This window comes from Eptatretus burgeri, chromosome 3 (genome assembly GCF_056783735.1).
Source record: "Eptatretus burgeri isolate ZD-2024b chromosome 3, Ebu_testis_v1, whole genome shotgun sequence".
In the NCBI taxonomy this organism is placed as follows: Eukaryota; Metazoa; Chordata; class Myxini; order Myxiniformes; family Myxinidae; genus Eptatretus; species Eptatretus burgeri.
Genome location: NC_140963.1, coordinates 63,271,497 through 63,290,981, shown reverse-complemented (window position 1 = coordinate 63,290,981; position 19,485 = coordinate 63,271,497). Strand labels below are relative to the sequence as shown.

Here is a 19,485-nt window from a genome sequence, read left to right as displayed (position 1 = left end):
ATGTACCCTGACACAGTTTACAATCACATGTGAGGGGAATATCAGTGTACTTTTACACAGCTTACAATCACACGTGAGGGGAATATCGGTGTACCTTTACACAGTTTACAATCAGACGTGAGGGGAATATCGGTGTACCTTTACACAGTTTACAATCACACGTGAGGGGAATATCGGTGTACCTTTACACAGTTTACAATCACATGTGAGGGGAATATCAGTGTACCTTTACACAGTTTACAATCAGACGTGAGGGGAATATCAGTGCACCTTTACACAAAACAGTTACGAATTTCGCCCGCCCGGCGTGCGATCGGCCACATAACTCGAATCGCGACGCGTCGCCCACCGGAACGGACAAGTCAGTCGTGACCCTCTTGGAACTATCGCTAAGGAGCTAGTCACGGGTGGGGGTTTAACCTCACCACAACCCAGTCCGCATTTTACCCGTGCAAAATAGTGTGAATCGCCGAAAGTCGATATACCTAAGTACTCGCACGGGTCACCTACCAAGGGGTTGTACCACGCCACAGGTCGACTCCGGACACGAACCGCTTAAGCGGCTCGTTCCGTGCTACAGGGATAACCGAGCGGAGTTATCGTCGACCTTCACGGTTCAGATTGGTTACCGGGTGTTTTAAACCCACTATCAATCCCTTACGGGATGTAAGATGGAGATTCAACAAAGAAAAGGACGAAACGAAACGGGGGAACAGTTCAACAAGCAAGCACTTTATTTCACACAGGTAAGCAGGCAAATAGGAACAAAGCACTACGACCGAATAAAAGGCAATAATTTACAGCACAGTCACTTATACAGGTTTTACTTGTCGGACTGGCGCCACAAACACACATACAAAAGCCCGAAAAGAAAAGAAAAGAAAAGAAGTGACTTCCCTCATGGACCGTCGAGTCCTCCTCTCCTACTACCGTCAGTGCGGTCGCGCCTGGTTCCGGCCTCCCACGCGGCCGGCGAACGCTCTCCGGCACCCCTCGTCCGGACGCGCAGGTCCACCACAGGCCGCACTGTGGCACCTCCCGTCCGCGTCTCCACCAACAGGCCGCGCCGGGCCACGAGCGCGGGAATGAGAGAGGAGGAAGGGAGTGCTTTGGAGAGTGAGACCCAAGGAGAGAGACCAAGCCTTTTTTGAAGAGAGAGAGAGAGATCGAGCCTTCTTGGAGAGAGAGAGAGCTGGTGCCTTTTTCGGAGAGAGCTACTGCCAACATGAGCCACGATCAGAGAGCGCAAGCCTCGCGTCCGTTTGCCTTTTGTAAGGCGGGGCTCCGCCCTTTGCCGCGTGGGGCTCCGCCCCGTTCGCGGCTCCACCTCCCTTTGAGGCGTTTCCAGAAGGCTCTCGAAGGGGGGCGTGCCCCCACTCCGACCGCCTCACGCCGGGCCTCCACCAATGGGGAGGGAGCTGCCCTGCCCCCCCTTCCCGTGCCAGCCTTGGCACCGCAGAGGGGTGCGCAAACCCGCGCACTAGCGCAGGTTTCTTTTTTGCCGTTCTCGTTGGTTGATTTGAGGTTGTTGGATCCAAAATAACGATAGAGAAAGAAAAATGGCTAACTCAAAGCGTCGCAGCCCGGATGAATCACACATATTCCCTCTAAACAACAGGTGTGGACTAACTACACATGAACTTAGCGTCATAACTGATCTAAGGACTCTTTATGGTGTATTGCGAATTTCCACAGCCATAACAATACAATCACATCAGTGGAATATATAAAGGTTGTGGGGGGGAAAAAACTTGTAAGAATAAAAAAATTAAAAATAATAAAAAACTTTCAAGGTTGTAGAGAGTTTGATGCAGCAACTTTTAGCCCTCTGTATTCAACATGTTACATTAGTTATTCACGCCTGTTGTATGCATCCTTTATTATGTCCTTCAAAACAGTAAGTTTCTTCTTTGGAATGAATTTCGATTTTGTATGACTGTTCGACAGGCAGACAGATTTGTAAATACTATCTCACTCCTCTCTGCGAATGTGCAATTGGGACGTATTCAGACGCAAAGAACTGCTAAGTTGCAGGTTTGGTTTCCGATTCATGTTCTGATAACATTTCAAAGTAACATTGAATTGAAATCAAGTTGTTCCACCATCATAAACCACGTTTGGAGACAGACAGAGACAGACAGACAATAGTGAACCAATTGCATAACCCTACTTTTCGCTTCTTGTGCGCAGGGTGAAAAAAAAGTAGCTAACCAACCATGCAACAAATAAAGCATAAAACCAAGAACACAACCATTAAAAGCAATCAACCAGTTAATCAGATAACCAACCAACAATACAACTCATTAAGTAACAAACCAGTCAAACAACCAGTCAACCATGTAATCAGGCAGCAAACCAACCAATAAAACAACCACGACCCAATCGGTCAAGAACACAACCAACTAGAAGAGCACTCGGTAAAGCGCATATGTCCACCACATCATGCCTGATCCACGAGAATATATGGGGCCCAATACATTTTTGAAATATCATGCCATTTATTGTTTTTGGCCCTACTATCAATGGTGAAAAATCACTTTAAAAATTAAATCATCCTCGTATCCAGATCCGGATTCAGATCTTCACCAAAATTGAATCAATTCGTCCTTGCCACACACCCAACCTGTCCACCACGTTTCATCTGAATACGTTCACAACTTGTTGAGATATCGTGCTATATAATCGGTTTCGCCCTATCTCTCAATGGTGAAGAATCATTTTAAAAATTCCAGTCGCCGCATCCGGATTCAGATCCGGATCTTCACCAAAATCTAATCAGCTCGTCCTTGTCATACACCGAACCTGTCCACAATTTCATCCAAATCCGTCCACAACATTTTGAGATATCCTGCACACAAACAAACAAACAGACAAACAGACAGACAGAAAGGGTGAAAACATAACCTCCTTCACCATTGATGATGGAGATAATAAAGAAATCAGGTAATCATGTAAACAATCAACCCATCAACTATCAACCAATAGAATCAATCAATCAACCATCAACCACACAGGTAATCATGTTAAACAATCATCCCATCAACTAACAACCAATCAACTATCAATATAGTCAATTAACCACACAACCAATTTAAAAAAACAAACAAACAAACAAACAGGTAAGTATGTAACAAAACTAATAAATAGACACCAACCAAACAACCAACCATGTAATCAGGCAGAAAATAACAAACCAATCATGTAATCAGGCAGAAAACCAATCAAACATATAATCAGGCAGCAAGCCAACCAACCAATCATGTCATCAGGTAGACAACCAACCAACCAACCATGTACAGGGTGTTTCAAAAAAGGTGGACAATTTGAGCAGCCTGATATTCTGTTTTCTCTTGATATACCCTTCTCTCTTACAGGTCATGGTGGTGGTGGTGGTGGTGGTGGTGGTGGTGGTGGTGGTGGTGGTGGTGGTGGTGGTGGTGGTATGCCATTTCCAACAAGTAGTCAGTCGGGCCCTATGTCAACTATGGTGTTCACAGTGGAACAAAAAGTGAAAATCGTGAGTTTGTGGTTTGAGACAAAATCCTGTGTGCAGGTACACCGACGATACTGTCGGTATTACAATGTTCATACCCGTAATGCACCTTCCAATGGGAGGCATTCAGTGGTTGTGGAGAACTTCCAAGCACATGGAAGCATAAAAAAAATCAAAATAAAAACAACAGTGGCCACCCACCAACTGTTACCAAGGACCGTGCGGAACATTGATCTTGTGAGATTCTGCTCTCGAAAGTCCGAAGAAATTCCACAATCAGCATTCCCGAGAACTGGCGATCTCAGCCCCATCTGCGTGGTGCATTCTCACTTCTGAACTCAATCTCTACCCCTACATCACATCTGTAAGGCATAAACTAACTCTGAATGACGTGGCAAGCAAAGTAACAATGAGTGATTGGTACAGTGACCGAATTAAAAGGTACCCAAATTGGATCAACTCCTGGTGGTTCACCGATAAAGCACACTCCCATTGGAATGGGGCTAGCGACAATCATAACATTATTTTCTGGGATGCTGAGCCTCCTGAGGTGTCTGAAGCATGAGGCGGTGGAATACCATGAAGCTACCACTCCAGCCACTTGCAGACGAGTGGTGGAGAATTTCAGCCAGGAACAAATCCTGCTTGAACAGAGGTGCAGCAAACATTGAAAATGTCAATTACAAGCAGTATAGTGAGCAATTTGAAGATGGCATTGTAATTTTTCTACAATAAAACATTCAAATAGTCCACTTTTTTGAAAAACCCTGGAATCAGACAGGTAACCAAACAACTGGGGAACCAAAGAATGAACCAACAAACCAGGTAGGTAAACAACAAACCAAGAACACAATCAACCAGGTTGGTAACCAACAAACCAAGAACACAATCAACCAGGAAGGCAAACCACAAACCAAGAACACAATCAACAGGTGGACAAACAACAAACGAAGAACACAATCAATGAGGTGGGCAAACCACAAACCAAGAACACAATCAACCAGGTGGACAAACAACAAACCAAAAACACAATCAACGAGGTGGACAAACAACAAACCAAGAACACAATCAACGAGGTGGACAAACAACAAACCAAGAACACAATCAATGAGGTAGGCAAACCACAAACCAAGAACACAATCAACGAGGTGGGCAAACAAACCAAGAACACAATCAACAGGTAGGCAAACAACAAACCAAGAACACAATCAACGAGGTGGGCAAACAACAAACCAAGAACACAATCAACCAGGTGGGCAAACAACAAACGAAGAACACAATCAATGAGGTGGGCAACCAACAAACCAATAATCAACCATCAACCAGGTGGACAAACAACAAACCAAGAACACAATCAACCAGGTAGGCAAACAACAAACCAAGAACACAATCAACCAGGTGGGCAAACAACAAACCAAGAACACAATCAACCAGGTAGGCAAACAACAAACCAAGAACACAATCAACCAGGTGGGCAAACAACAAATGAAGAACACAATCAATGAGGTAGGCAAACAACAAACCAAAAACACAATCAACGAGGTGGACAAACAACAAACCAAGAACACAATCAACCAGGTGGACAAACAACAAACGAAGAACACAATCAATGAGGTAGGCAAACCACAAACCAAGAACACAATCAACGAGGTGGGCAAACAAACCAAGAACACAATCAACAGGTAGGCAAACAACAAACCAAGAACACAATCAACGAGGTGGGCAAACAACAAACCAAGAACACAATCAACCAGGTGGGCAAACAACAAACGAAGAACACAATCAATGAGGTGGGCAACCAACAAACCAATAATCAACCATCAACCAGGTAGGCAAACAACAAACCAAGAACACAATCAACCAGGTGGGCAAACAACAAACCAAGAACACAATCAACCAGGTAGGCAAACAACAAACCAAGAACACAATCAACCAGGTGGGCAAACAACAAATGAAGAACACAATCAATGAGGTGGGCAACCAACAAACCAATAATCAACCATCAACCAGGTAGGCAAACAACAAACCAAGAACACAATCAACCAGGTGGGCAAACAAAAAACCAAGAACACAATCAACCAGGTGGACAAACAACAAACCAAGAACACAATCAACCAGGTGGGCAAACAACAAACGAAGAACACAATCAATGAGGTGGGCAACCAACAAACCAATAATCAACCATCAACCAGGTAGGCAAACAACAAACCAAGAACACAATCAACCAGGTGGGCAAACAACAAACCAAGAACACAATCAACCAGGTGGGCAAACAACAAACCAAGAACACAATCAACCAGGTGGACAAACAACAAACCAAGAACACAATCAACCGGGAAGGCAACCAACAAACCAAGAACACAATCAACCGGGAAGGCAAACAACAAACCAAGAACACAATCAACCAGGTGGGCAAACAACAAATGAAGAACACAATCAATGAGGTAGGCAAACATCAAACCAAGAACACAATCAACGAGGTGGGCAAACAAACCAAGAACACAATCAACAGGTGGGCAAACAACAAACCAAGAACACAATCAACCAGGTAGGCAAACAACAAACCAAGAACACAATCAACCAGGTAGGCAAACAACAAACCAAGAACACAATCAACCAGGTGGACAAACAACAAACCAAGAACACAATCAACCAGGTGGACAAACAACAAACCAAGAACACAATCAACCAGGTGGGCAAACAACAAACCAAGAACACAATCAACCAGGTGGGCAAACAACAAACCAAGAACACAATCAACCAGGTGGACAAACAACAAACCAAGAACACAATCAACCAGGTGGACAAACAACAAACCAAGAACACAATCAACCAGGTGGACAAACAACAAACCAAGAACACAATCAACCAGGTGGGCAAACAACAAACCAAGAACACAATCAACCAGGTGGACAAACAACAAACCAAGAACACAATCAACCAGGTGGACAAACAACAAACCAAGAACACAATCAACCAGGTGGGCAAACAACAAACCAAGAACACAATCAACCAGGTGGGCAAACAACAAACGAAGAACACAATCAATGAGGTGGGCAACCAACAAACCAATAATCAACCATCAACCAGGTAGGCAAACAACAAACCAAGAACACAATCAACCAGGTGGGCAAACAACAAACCAAGAACACAATCAACCAGGTAGGCAAACAACAAACCAAGAACACAATCAACCAGGTGGGCAAACAACAAATGAAGAACACAATCAATGAGGTGGGCAACCAACAAACCAATAATCAACCATCAACCAGGTAGGCAAACAACAAACCAAGAACACAATCAACCAGGTGGGCAAACAACAAACCAAGAACACAATCAACCAGGTGGACAAACAACAAACCAAGAACACAATCAACCAGGTGGGCAAACAACAAACGAAGAACACAATCAATGAGGTGGGCAACCAACAAACCAATAATCAACCATCAACCAGGTAGGCAAACAACAAACCAAGAACACAATCAACCAGGTGGGCAAACAACAAACCAAGAACACAATCAACCAGGTGGGCAAACAACAAACCAAGAACACAATCAACCAGGTGGACAAACAACAAACCAAGAACACAATCAACCAGGTGGACAAACAACAAACCAAGAACACAATCAACCGGGAAGGCAACCAACAAACCAAGAACACAATCAACCAGGTGGGCAAACAACAAATGAAGAACACAATCAATGAGGTAGGCAAACATCAAACCAAGAACACAATCAACGAGGTGGGCAAACAAACCAAGAACACAATCAACAGGTGGACAAACAACAAACCAAGAACACAATCAACCAGAAAGGCAAACAACAAACCAAGAACACAATCAACCAGGTGGGCAAACAACAAACCAAGAACACAATCAACCGGGAAGGCAAACAACAAACCAAGAACACAATCAACCAGGTGGGCAAACAACAAACCAAGAACACAATCAACCAGGTGGGCAAACAACAAACCAAGAACACAATCAACCGGGAAGGCAAACAACAAACCAAGAACACAATCAACCAGGTGGACAAACAACAAACCAAGAACACAATCAACCAGGTGGACAAACAACAAACCAAGAACACAATCAACCAGGTGGGCAAACAACAAACCAAGAACACAATCAACCAGGTGGACAAACAACAAACCAAGAACACAATCAACCAGGTGGACAAACAACAAACCAAGAACACAATCAACCAGGTGGACAAACAACAAACCAAGAACACAATCAACCGGGAAGGCAAACAACAAACCAAGAACACAATCAACCAGGTGGACAAACAACAAACCAAGAACACAATCAACCAGGTGGACATACAACAAACCAAGAACACAATCAACCGGGAAGGGAAACAACAAACCAAGAACACAATCAACCAGGAAGGCAAACAACAAACCAAGAACACAATCAACCAGGTGGACAAACAACAAACCAAGAACACAATCAACCAGGTGGGCAAACAACAAACCAAGAACACAATCAACCAGGTGGACAAACAACAAACCAAGAACACAATCAACCAGGTGGACAAACAACAAACCAAGAACACAATCAACCAGGTGGACAAACAACAAACCAAGAACACAATCAACCAGGTGGACAAACAACAAACCAAGAACACAATCAACCAGGTGGGCAAACAACAAACCAAGAACACAATCAACCAGGTGGACAAACAACAAACCAAGAACACAATCAACCAGGTGGGCAAACAACAAACCAAGAACACAATCAACCAGGTGGACAAACAACAAACCAAGAACACAATCAACCGGGAAGGCAAACAACAAACCAAGAACACAATCAACCAGGTGGACAAACAACAAACCAAGAACACAATCAACCAGGTGGACAAACAACAAACCAAGAACACAATCAACCAGGTGGGCAAACAACAAACCAAGAACACAATCAACCAGGTGGACAAACAACAAACCAAGAACACAATCAACCAGGTGGACAAACAACAAACCAAGAACACAATCAACCAGGTGGACAAACAACAAACCAAGAACACAATCAACCGGGAAGGCAAACAACAAACCAAGAACACAATCAACCAGGTGGACAAACAACAAACCAAGAACACAATCAACCGGGAAGGCAAACAACAAACCAAGAACACAATCAACCAGGTGGACAAACAACAAACCAAGAACACAATCAACCAGGTGTGGACAAACAACAAACCAAGAACACAATCAACCAGGTGGACAAACAACAAACCAAGAACACAATCAACCAGGTGGACAAACAACAAACCAAGAACACAATCAACCAGGTGGGCAAACAACAAACCAAGAACACAATCAACCAGGTGGACAAACAACAAACCAAGAACACAATCAACCAGGTGGGCAAACAACAAACCAAGAACACAATCAACCAGGTGGACAAACAACAAACCAAGAACACAATCAACCAGGTGGACAAACAACAAACCAAGAACACAATCAACCAGGTGGGCAAACAACAAACCAAGAACACAATCAACCAGGTGGACAAACAACAAACCAAGAACACAATCAACCAGGTGGACAAACAACAAACCAAGAACACAATCAACCAGGTGGACAAACAACAAACCAAGAACACAATCAACCAGGTGGACAAACAACAAACCAAGAACACAATCAACCAGGTGGACAAACAACAAACCAAGAACACAATCAACCAGGTGGACAAACAACAAACCAATAATCAACCATCAACCTCACAAGCAATTAAAAAAAAAACATAATCATGAAACCAAGCAACCAATGAATAAAGACACATACCAACCAATCAAGCAATGAACTCATCAACCAATCAACCATCACACGAAGAACCAACCAAGTTGGTATTGAGGAAACAAAACAAACCAATCAACCAACTCACCAACCATGTAACTATAAACCAATCAACCAACTCACCAACCATATAACTATAAAACAATCAACCAACTCACCAACCATGTAACTATAAACCAATCAACCAACTCACCAACCATGTAACTATAAACCAATCAACCAACTCACCAACCATGTAACTATAAACCAATCAACCAACTCACCAACCATGTAACTATAAATCAATCAATCAACTCACCAACCATGTAACTATAAACCAATCAACCAACTATGTAACTATAAACCAATCAACCAACTCACCAACCATGTAACTATAAATCAATCAATCAACTCACCAACCATGTAACTATAAACCAATCAACCAACTCACCAACCATGTAACTATAAACCAATCAACCAACTCACCAACCATGTAACTATAAACCAATCAACCAACTCACCAACCATGTAACTATAAACCAATCAACCAACTCACCAACCATGTAACTATAAACCAATCAACCAACTCACCAACCATGTAACTATAAATCAATCAATCAACTCACCAACCATGTAACTATAAACCAATCAACCAACTCACCAACCATGTAACTATAAATCAATCAATCAACTCACCAACCATGTAACTATAAATCAACCAATCAACTCAACAACCCAGTGAACCCGAGAGCTGCGGAAGAGATGGTAAAACTTCGGGACCCCGATGTGAACCCCCAGGCCGAAGGAGCACGAGGTCACACAACACCACGAGCCCATCATGTTCATGACTACTTCACCTTGCTCTCAGTGTCCCTCGTTGGACGAGCGAGCACGTCACGCGAGCGCGGCGGCCGCGGAGTGAGGGGTCCCCAATGGAGGGTCGGCGGCGTGAGGGGTCGCGCAATCGAGAACCCGCGGAATGGTCGCCGAGACAAAATGTCAATCACACTCAACCGAATGGTCGAACGAAACGGCCGCGTCGGGCGAAATCGAAGAACTCGACCTGCGGCCTTCGCTCGACAATCAAGACTGCACAGACCACTCGTCTTCGTTGAATCGGAGTGATTCTGTTTTGCGGTTTCGCCTCGAACCACCTGTTAGAAACACGCGTCGTCGGATTCTTCGCTGCAGTTTCGTTGTGAGTTGAGCTCGTCATTGCACAAAGAAAAGGAAGGTACTTCGACGGTAAGAAGTGACCGTTGCCATTAAGCCGATCATATCTGCGTGTTTCTGCCAATATTCCATTTCCCCCCTCGATCCCGAATATATCCTTCACGATGACCATGACGATGATTCATGTTTTATCGTCCGCGCGTCCAAGGGGTCAACATAGAGCCACGTAGACGTAAAAATAAATATTATATTTAAGAATCAAATTTCATTGTTCTTTTCGCAATACGTTTCACATTTTAGAGCAATTAACAAAAAAAAAAACGGAAAATTAATTCGATGCATCATACGTTACCGCGTATTTCATTGGTTGAAAATCACCGCCTGAACACTCATTAGCCAATCAGATATGACGATACGAACGATTCCCTTCGTGAATGAATCGTGTCAACAAAGCTTGCACCACGTGTGTGCAGGCGCAAGTTTGAGTGTTCCATGAATGTTTGTGGGTCGAGGACTGGCATGAAGGCCAAGAGCTATGCACACTAAAGTCTAAGCTGTCTCGCCTGGGTTAGAATCCCGACCTAGTTATAAACTGTCATCCCGGTGTTTCACAAGCAGGTGATTCAACAATGTGAGTGCCGTCTCTCGGATGGACGTTAAACTGGTCGTCCCGTCTACCAGCATTCGTTGGTGGACTTTTTTTTTTTTTTTTTTTTTTTTTTTTTTTTATACCTTGGTCGAGGCTCGTATGAGAGCGAACACACAACTCACAGCAAGGAGGCATGAGACAAGAGGGGCGGGAGTGGAAGGGACAAAACATTGGGGAACAGACACAGGTGAACTGTGGAAGGGAGAGGGATGGGGATGGGACGGGGAACATGGCGAGGGGAAGATGGACATTAAAGGGACTTTCAGGAAGGAAAGCAGGAGAATTGAAGGAAGTGGGCTTGGGTGGATTATCGGGGGTAGAAAAGATCGAGGATTTGGATGGGGGAAGATAAGAGGTGGTGGTGAACAGCTGTTTTGAAAGCCTGAAGGGAAGAATGGGAAAGAATAGAGTGAGGAACTTTATTCCAAAGGCGGGAAAAAGAGGAATGAAAGAGTGAAGATGAGCAGTGATTCGTGATTTTGGTAGTTTTACCAGAAGGGGGTTGTTGGCGGACCTTGAGCGCCCTGTGGAAATGTGGTTGGGACAAATCGTAGAGAGAGCAGGGGGGGCAAGGCTGGAGAGGAGTCGGTAGAAGACAGAAAGACCACCGACCAACCTGCGGTGATTGAGTGAGAGGCCCAAAGACAGCTTCATTGCGGGAGATGCCAATGATCTTAAAAGCCCTGGTTTCGACAGCGTGAAGTCGAGAAAGGTGGGAGGCAGGAGCACCAGCCCAGAGGGGAGAGCAGTACTCCATCAGGCTACGGACAAAAGCTTTGTAAGTGGTCAGGAGCTCAAGAGGGCCGAGGAAGGACTTTGCACGACGGAGGATTCCCAGTCGGCGACTGGCTTTTGAGGAAAGGTTGGAAATGTGACTTTCCCAGGAAAGGTCATGGCAGATAGTGAGACCCAGAAGCTTGAAAGAAAAGACTTCTTCCAGAGGATTGTTGAGAAAGTGGATGGGGGGGGTTTTGTAAACGGTCCTTTCGAAGAGACATAGTGAGAGTGTGAGATTTGTCTGGATTGAAAGACATGTTCCACGTGTTGGACCAGTTTGTGATTTTATCCAGATCTGCAGTGAGCGAAGAAGCTGCTGCTTGCCAGTCTGAGGGATGACAGATGGTACGGCAGAGGGTTGAGTCATCGGCAAAGAGAAATAGAGGATTTTCCAGAGAGTCCGAGAGATCATTGATGAAAACCAGAAAAAGAACAGGGCCCAGAACGCTACCTTGAGGAACTCCAGCCTGCACAGGAAGAGGGGATGAAAGAACTCCATTTAGGGCCACACGTTGACTGCGACAGGAGAGGAAGTCTGCGAGCCATGAGTGGAGATGGCCTTGAATACCATGGGAAGAGAGTTTGGTGAGTAGGGCAGGGTGCCAGACTGTGTCAAAAGCACGTGATATGTCCAGGGATACGGCTCGGATTTCCTGTCTGGCATTGAGGACCTCCATCCATTGATGGGAGAGCAGTAGCAGCATATCTAGGGTAGAGTGACCTGGTCTGAAACCAAATTGATGATTGGAAATCAAGCCATTGGAGAAGAGGAAGGATTTCATGTCTGAAGCGATGATGGATTCCATAACCTTGCTGATGATTGGGAGAAGGCTGATTGGTCTATAGTTACAGGGATCTGTTTTTGCACCTTTTTTATGCAGGGCAGTGATGTTAGCAGATTTCCAAGCAGATGGCAGATGACCTTGGGAAAATGAGAGGGTGAATAGAACAGAGAGAGGGTGAGCAAGAGCAGAAGAGCAGGCTTTGAGGACACGTGGGCTGATGCCGTCTGGACCGGTTGCAGAATCTGACTCGAGGTTTGAAAGCAAGCTCTCCACCTTGTCAGGAGAAAAGGATACAGAGTCCAGGGACAGTTGGGTGCGACTGGGTAAAGTGGGTAGAGATAGTGATGGGTTTGGGACACAAGATTTAGCTGCAAACACCGAGTTTAGACATTCAGCTTTATCACGTGTGGAATCAGCAGTGCGGCCATTTGAGGTAAGGGAGGGGATGGAGGGGGAACATACACCAGAAACAGATTTGATTAAACGCCACCAGGATTTTGAGGGGGGAGAGAGGTTTGAGAGTTCAGACTTGAGATGAGAAAGATGTTGTTTTCTGGCTCTCCTGAGGGTAGCTACACACTTGTTCCGAGCTTTGTGGAAAGAACTGAGATTGCTCCTCAGTTGGGTTTGCTTTCCATGAGGCAAAGGCAAGTTGTTTCAGGACAACTGCCTCGCCACAAGCTTCAGTAAACCAAGGGCGGGAGGAAGGGTAAGACAACTGAACACGAGAGGGGATAAATCTGTGCATGAGGGAGAGCAAGTTTCTTTGAAAGAATTCCCAGGATGAGTTGATGTTTGAGAAAGTAGTGATAGGAGACCAGTCTGTAAGTTTGATGGTTGCTCGGAGACCCTGCCAGTCGGCTTGAGTGAAATGCCAGACTCGACGGCGGTGAGGTGGTTCTCTGATAACAGCCAGAGAGATGTCCACTTTAATAAGGACGTGGTCAGAAGAACCAATTGGAGCGAAGGAAGAGCAGCAGATATTGTCAGGGAAATTTGTCAAAATCAGATCCAGAAGAGATGGAGTACCATTGGTTGAGATCCGGGTCGGGAAGTTGACCGATTGAGTCAGTCCCAATGAGTCACAGAAAGCTTTTGCTGATGTCCCATGGCAGGTGAGAGAGGTACCCACACCTAGCCAACTGGCGTGATGACAATTGAAGTCGCCACATAAGAGGAAGAGAGAGTTTGGATGAGAAGATAGAAGATGGTCCATGTTTTCGGAGAGTGAGGTGTAGATGGAGTCATCACTGTTCGGTGGACGGTACAGTACACATATAAACATGAGGTGGGAGTGGAGGGGAAGCCGAAGCCAGAGGTATTCCTGGGGGTGTGGGGGAGTGAGAGCAGTGCAGGGAGAGTGAGGAATAGAGTCTTTGATGAAGAGAGCAACACCTCCACCAGGACGAGACTCAGGTCTGTCATACCGTAAGAGGGAGTAAAGTTCGCACGGTGTTCTGCACGAAGAGGATGCGAGCTATCGCCGGCACCCTGAATATATTACAAATTCCTATCCCAACCTTTCCATTCATTTATTCGCATTACCATCCGTACAAAAAAAGAAAGAGCATGTAATAATATGGAATAGGCAAAGCCTAGAAGCGAACGTAGAATTCTTCTTTCATTCGATGCTGCAATTTCCGGTTACTTTGGCCTGGATTCAGGATCAGCGATCAAATAATGTAAATCACGACTAAAAATTATTTTTTGATGATGCGGGAGATATCTTTACTACGGAATAGGCAAAGCCGAGAAGCGAACGTAGAATTATTTTTACATTCGCTTCTGACTTTACCTATTACCTCAACATTACCTTCACAACAACAACACCGCCTGGAACAGGATCTCCTCTGAAAAAAAAAAAAAATCCTCAACATTACCTTCACAACAACAACTACACCGCCTAGAACAGGATCTCATCTAAAAAAAAAAAATTACCTCAACATTACCTTCACAACAACTACACCGCCAAGAACAGGATCTCATCTGAAAAATAAAATCCTCAACATTACCTTCACAACAACAACTACACCGCCTAGAACAGGATCTCATCTAAAAAAAAAAAATTACCTCAACATTACCTCAACAACAACTACACCGCCTAGAACAGGATCTCATCTAAAAAAAAAAAATTACCTCAACATTACCTCAACAACAACTACACCGCCAAGAACAGGATCTCATCTGAAAAATAAAATCCTCAACATTACCTTCACAACAACAACTACACCGCCTAGAACAGGATCTCATCTAAAAAAAAAAATTACCTCAACATTACCTTCACAACAATAACTACACCGCCGAGAACAGGATCTCATCTGAAAAAAAAAAATCCTCAACATTACCTTCACAACGACAACTACACCGCCTAGAACAGGATCTCATCTAAAAAAATTAATACGACATTGAACGTAGAATTCTTCTGACATTCGCTTCTGACTTTTCCGATAACTTGTTCACAACTGTATACACAATTTCCGGTGACTTCGGCCTGGATTCGGGATCAGCGACCAAATAATGAAAATCACGATTAAAAATTATTTTTTGATGATGCGGGAGATATATTTATTAAAATCAGTGGAGGAAATATACACGTCTGATATTTGGGTCTTTCATGTCTCCGACGATGCCTTTATCTCCTGGCATGCATCATTCCCCATGACAAAAACCGGAAACAAAATAAAAAATCAGAAGCAAAAAAAACGGAAACAAAAGGGTCATAGCCAACGACACGGATTCACAATTGCCAGGAGCATTGTGTTGTTCTGTTGTTTCCTATTCTCTCATGTGCACGCGTTCAGTATGAAGCTCACTGTGTTCGCTATAAAGAGGGTGGATGCCCACACACCAGAAATCACATTAGCACAAAACATGATATTGTTACGAATCTGGAAACCATTTGCCTTCACACATACAGTTGATCCAAAGTTTAGTTATCTCGTTAAGTATATGTGGATCGTTAGAATCTCTCCCCTATGTCTAATGGGAATTTCATGTGTGCGCTGCGAGTTTCTTTCTACTTAGTCTTCTGCATTAAATCCCCCTCCACTTCTTCAGCGCCATTACCCACGTGTTCGAGGCCACGGGCATAGGCAGGGGGTGAGATCACCTCAGGGGCGACTCCGTCCCAGGAAGATGGAATGTTCCCCTCGTCCAATGAGGGGAGGACACCGATCGCTCAACGCCCCCCAACCAATCCGGAGGCGAGTTACCTCAGAGCGGATCCCTCCACCCACCAGGGGGAGGGATAAGAAGGGTGGTGAGCTGTCTCAGCGGCGGTCTTTTTTGGGGTTCCTTGGTGGTCGGTGGTCGTGTTGGTGCTCATGGTGGAGGTAGTCCTGGCGGAGATGTTTCGTGGTGCTCGTGTCATCGATCATCGTTCGTGGCCGCGCTTCCTGGCCACGTTCGTTTGTGGCCAGATCGTTCATGGGATCCTGGCTGCGCTTGTTGGATTCTGGGTCGTGGGTTCGAGTCCCACCGTGGTGTGTGTTGTGTTGTGGGTTGTGTTGGACCGCTTGAGCTGGGGATCACCGTTCCCGTTCACGGAATCCGAGCTCCACAAGTGCGAGTCGGTAAAACCACACGAGGCGGCCGGGTACCCGGCCAGACTCTGACCCTCAGCTTGCCTTCCATCCTGAGCTGAAGGGCCAAATAAAGACCCACAAGGTCCATTTCGTTTTTGGTGTGTGTGTCGGTCTGTGGCCAGTCTGATAAGTAGAAATCGTTTAAGTGATTGCCATTGTACATTTGCTTTCATCTATATTCGTGATTAAGTCTGCTCTGTGTTTCCCTCCCAATTACCTAGTAAATAAATAACTGTTATATGTTCCAGTTCGTTGTCTGTGCTTTCTTTCATTGACGCAGTATGGTTCGGGCTTGAGAATTAGGGAAGCTGAATGTGCCATAAATTGTCATTTGGGCCGGTGCGGCTTTGGTAATTCCCGCTCGGTTACGCCGGATCCGAGTCGATAACAGCAACTCGGTTTGGACAAAGCCAGCCGAGGGTGTGGTTTCTCCGGTAGCTAGACCGCGCGGCTACTTAGGTAAATTGGAATCAGACAAAAAGACCCTAACCGCGCGGTCAAAATATTGGCGTCCACGGTCCATTAAGCAACCCGTCGACTTTGGAGTTATCCGGAGTGATGACCTTCAATTCCGGGTGTTCGGAGGGGAGACTGCCCAACTACTCCATCTAGCGGTCGTTCCTCGCCCCCAAACCCGGCACCACAACAATATTACTCATCTTAGATACCTGACCAAGCAGACAAGCAACCTTCAGGCGACTTAATATCTGCAAATCAGAAATGAACTCTTTGTGACTTCAACAAAATTACTGAAATCCTCTTTTTCCAATTCAGCAATAAACTGTTCAAATTCGGGAAAAGAACAACCTTGGAGTCCAAACTATTCCAAATTCTCACAGTTGGAATATTAAACACCGACTGTCTTACTCTAAGTCCATATGACTTGAAATAAAGGCAATCCATTTGACCTAGTTTGGGTACTACGAAACTGAACGAAATTTCGAAAATTAATGTTTACATACCTGTACAAAAATTTGCAAAAAGAATAAGATCGGCCCTCAGGCTGTGTAATTCCAAAGAATCTTGATTAAGGTGTACTAAACGTTCTTGATACGTAAGGCCCAAATGTGTAAATGCAGATATTCTGCGTGAGAACTGCCTTTGTACCGATTCAACTACTTTAATATCCTGGTGTTGGCTTCGTGGTTAGGGTGGTGGCTTGGGATCCTAGGGTCCTGACTTCGAGTCCTATTTGCCACTGAATTAACACCAGGGTGTTGACTCAGCCTGTCATCCTTCCGAGGTTGGTGAAATGAGCACCAGTATACTGGAAATCGGGACACTGCATCAGCGGCACAGCCATGCCCCGAACCAATAATGCAATCAGCAGCTAAAAAGGCAGCACACGATGGGAACTACTTAAATATCCTTCATAAAATGTGGTGACCACACTTGTGATGCGTATTCCAATGTCGGTCGTACAAAAGCATTGAAACATTTTTTGTTCATGAATCCAATCTCCTTGGTTCCAAGGGATCGAAGCAAACTATTCATATGAATACGAACCTTTTTTTTTGCAATCATCGTACAATAGTTCATAAATTCCAAATCACTACTCACAACAACCACCAAATCCTTGACACTGTCAACGCTGCTCATCTTTACACGGTGTACTGTAAAACTTTTTTGTTGAATTTCAATACCTCCAAGGTGCAAAATTACACAAGTTTTTTTCAATTGTTAATGTCAATTGCATCTTGTTTGCCCAAGTAAAAAGTTGGCTCAAATCCTTTTCAAGTTTGGCTGTTTCCCCAATGTCCTTGTAAGAAAAAAACGATCTTACAATCATCTACAAACATATAAACTGAACTACTCTCGAGTACTTTTGGCAAATCATAAATATCCATCAAAAACAGAAGAGCACCCAAAACGTTACCTTGAGGAACCCCAGATTTTACGAACACTTTGCTCGAGTAATCATTACGAACCACAACTCTTTGTGTACGATTGGCTAAAAAGGCTTTTTTCATTTTCCCACGAATATGAAAGCCAGAAACAACATTAAGAAGCTTATTATGAGATACAGTATCGAAAGCCTTCATGAAATCCAAATACATAATGTCCACAGATTTTCCCTTGTCTTCCTACATAGTCCATTCGTTGAGACAAAGTAATAATTGTAATTCCGTAGATTTCTTCCTGATAAAGCCATGCTGTTCATTAACCATCATTTTGTTAAACTCCAACTATTCCAGCATTGAATCCTTAATTCTTGATTGCATAACTTTACATGTGACACACATAAGCCTGATAGGTTGATAATTAAATCAACACAATGGAGAATCTTTTTTGTAAATTGGAATAACATTTGCCTTGCTCCAAATAACGGGTATTTTTGAGGTGTGGAAACTCAATTGGAATATTAATAAAAAGGCATAAGCAAGTTCAAACACCAACTTTTTCAATAATAATGACTGAATACCATCTGCTCCACATGAGGTTTTATTCGGCAGTTTGGATAATTATTCAAAAACTTTTTCTGGTGGAAAACTGCACTCTTTTAAACCAGAGGAAAAAATTCTATAAAATGGGAGGCATTTTACCGTCATCAACAAACACCATACTAATATATTGATAAAGACAGTTGGCTTTTTCCTCATCATCAACAAATAATTTATCCTCATTTTTGAGAATTTGCAACCGAGAATTCGAAGACATTTTTGTTTTTACAAACACCCAAAAATTCTGGTCATTGTTAGTACTTTTTCTTCCAGCTTAGCTTCCAGTACTTTGTTTTCAATTGTCCCATTGTATTCACTTATTTTTCTCCGAATAATTTTGGTCACCACACAATAAGCATCTCCATCGACTGCATTTCCAGAATGCTTATATTTTTTTGTGCAACCGACATTGTCTTCTCTGCAGATTTATAATGCTGTGTGGATATTTTTTTAACATTCTTTTGAAAGTTCGGCACAAAATTGTCTTTTAACATACGTATTGTTTGAACAAAAGAGGTGTACATTTCCTCAATATTTCTACTGTCTGCAAATATATCAGGCCAACTACACTGCTCTAAGCATTCCTTAATAGCTTGATAATCACCTTTTCGATAATTTCTGATTGAAGGCTTTTCTACCCGTTTAACAAAAAACATTTCTAACATGCACTCAATTTGAAAATGAACACGACCAAAAAAGGACTGCAATATCTCATAGTTATTAATTAGTCCATTTTCGGATTCTAAGGCCAAATCAAGTAAATTATTCCCACAGTTGGACGTTTAATGATCTGGTTCAAACCAATGAG

The 19,485-nt window shown here is 43.8% G+C and overlaps 1 protein-coding gene across 1 annotated transcript in view; it reads right to left on the bottom strand.

Annotated features, from left to right (window-relative positions):
* Positions 1 to 10,417, bottom strand: part of DDX42 (DEAD-box helicase 42) — a 134,725-nt gene extending 124,308 nt beyond the window's left edge. Inside the window, exon 1 of the mRNA XM_085873763.1 lies at positions 10,126 to 10,417. The gene's annotated coding sequence lies outside the window, so the exon portion shown is untranslated. The remainder of the gene's footprint in view (positions 1 to 10,125) is intronic.
* Between the last annotated feature and the right edge of the window lie 9,068 nt (positions 10,418 to 19,485).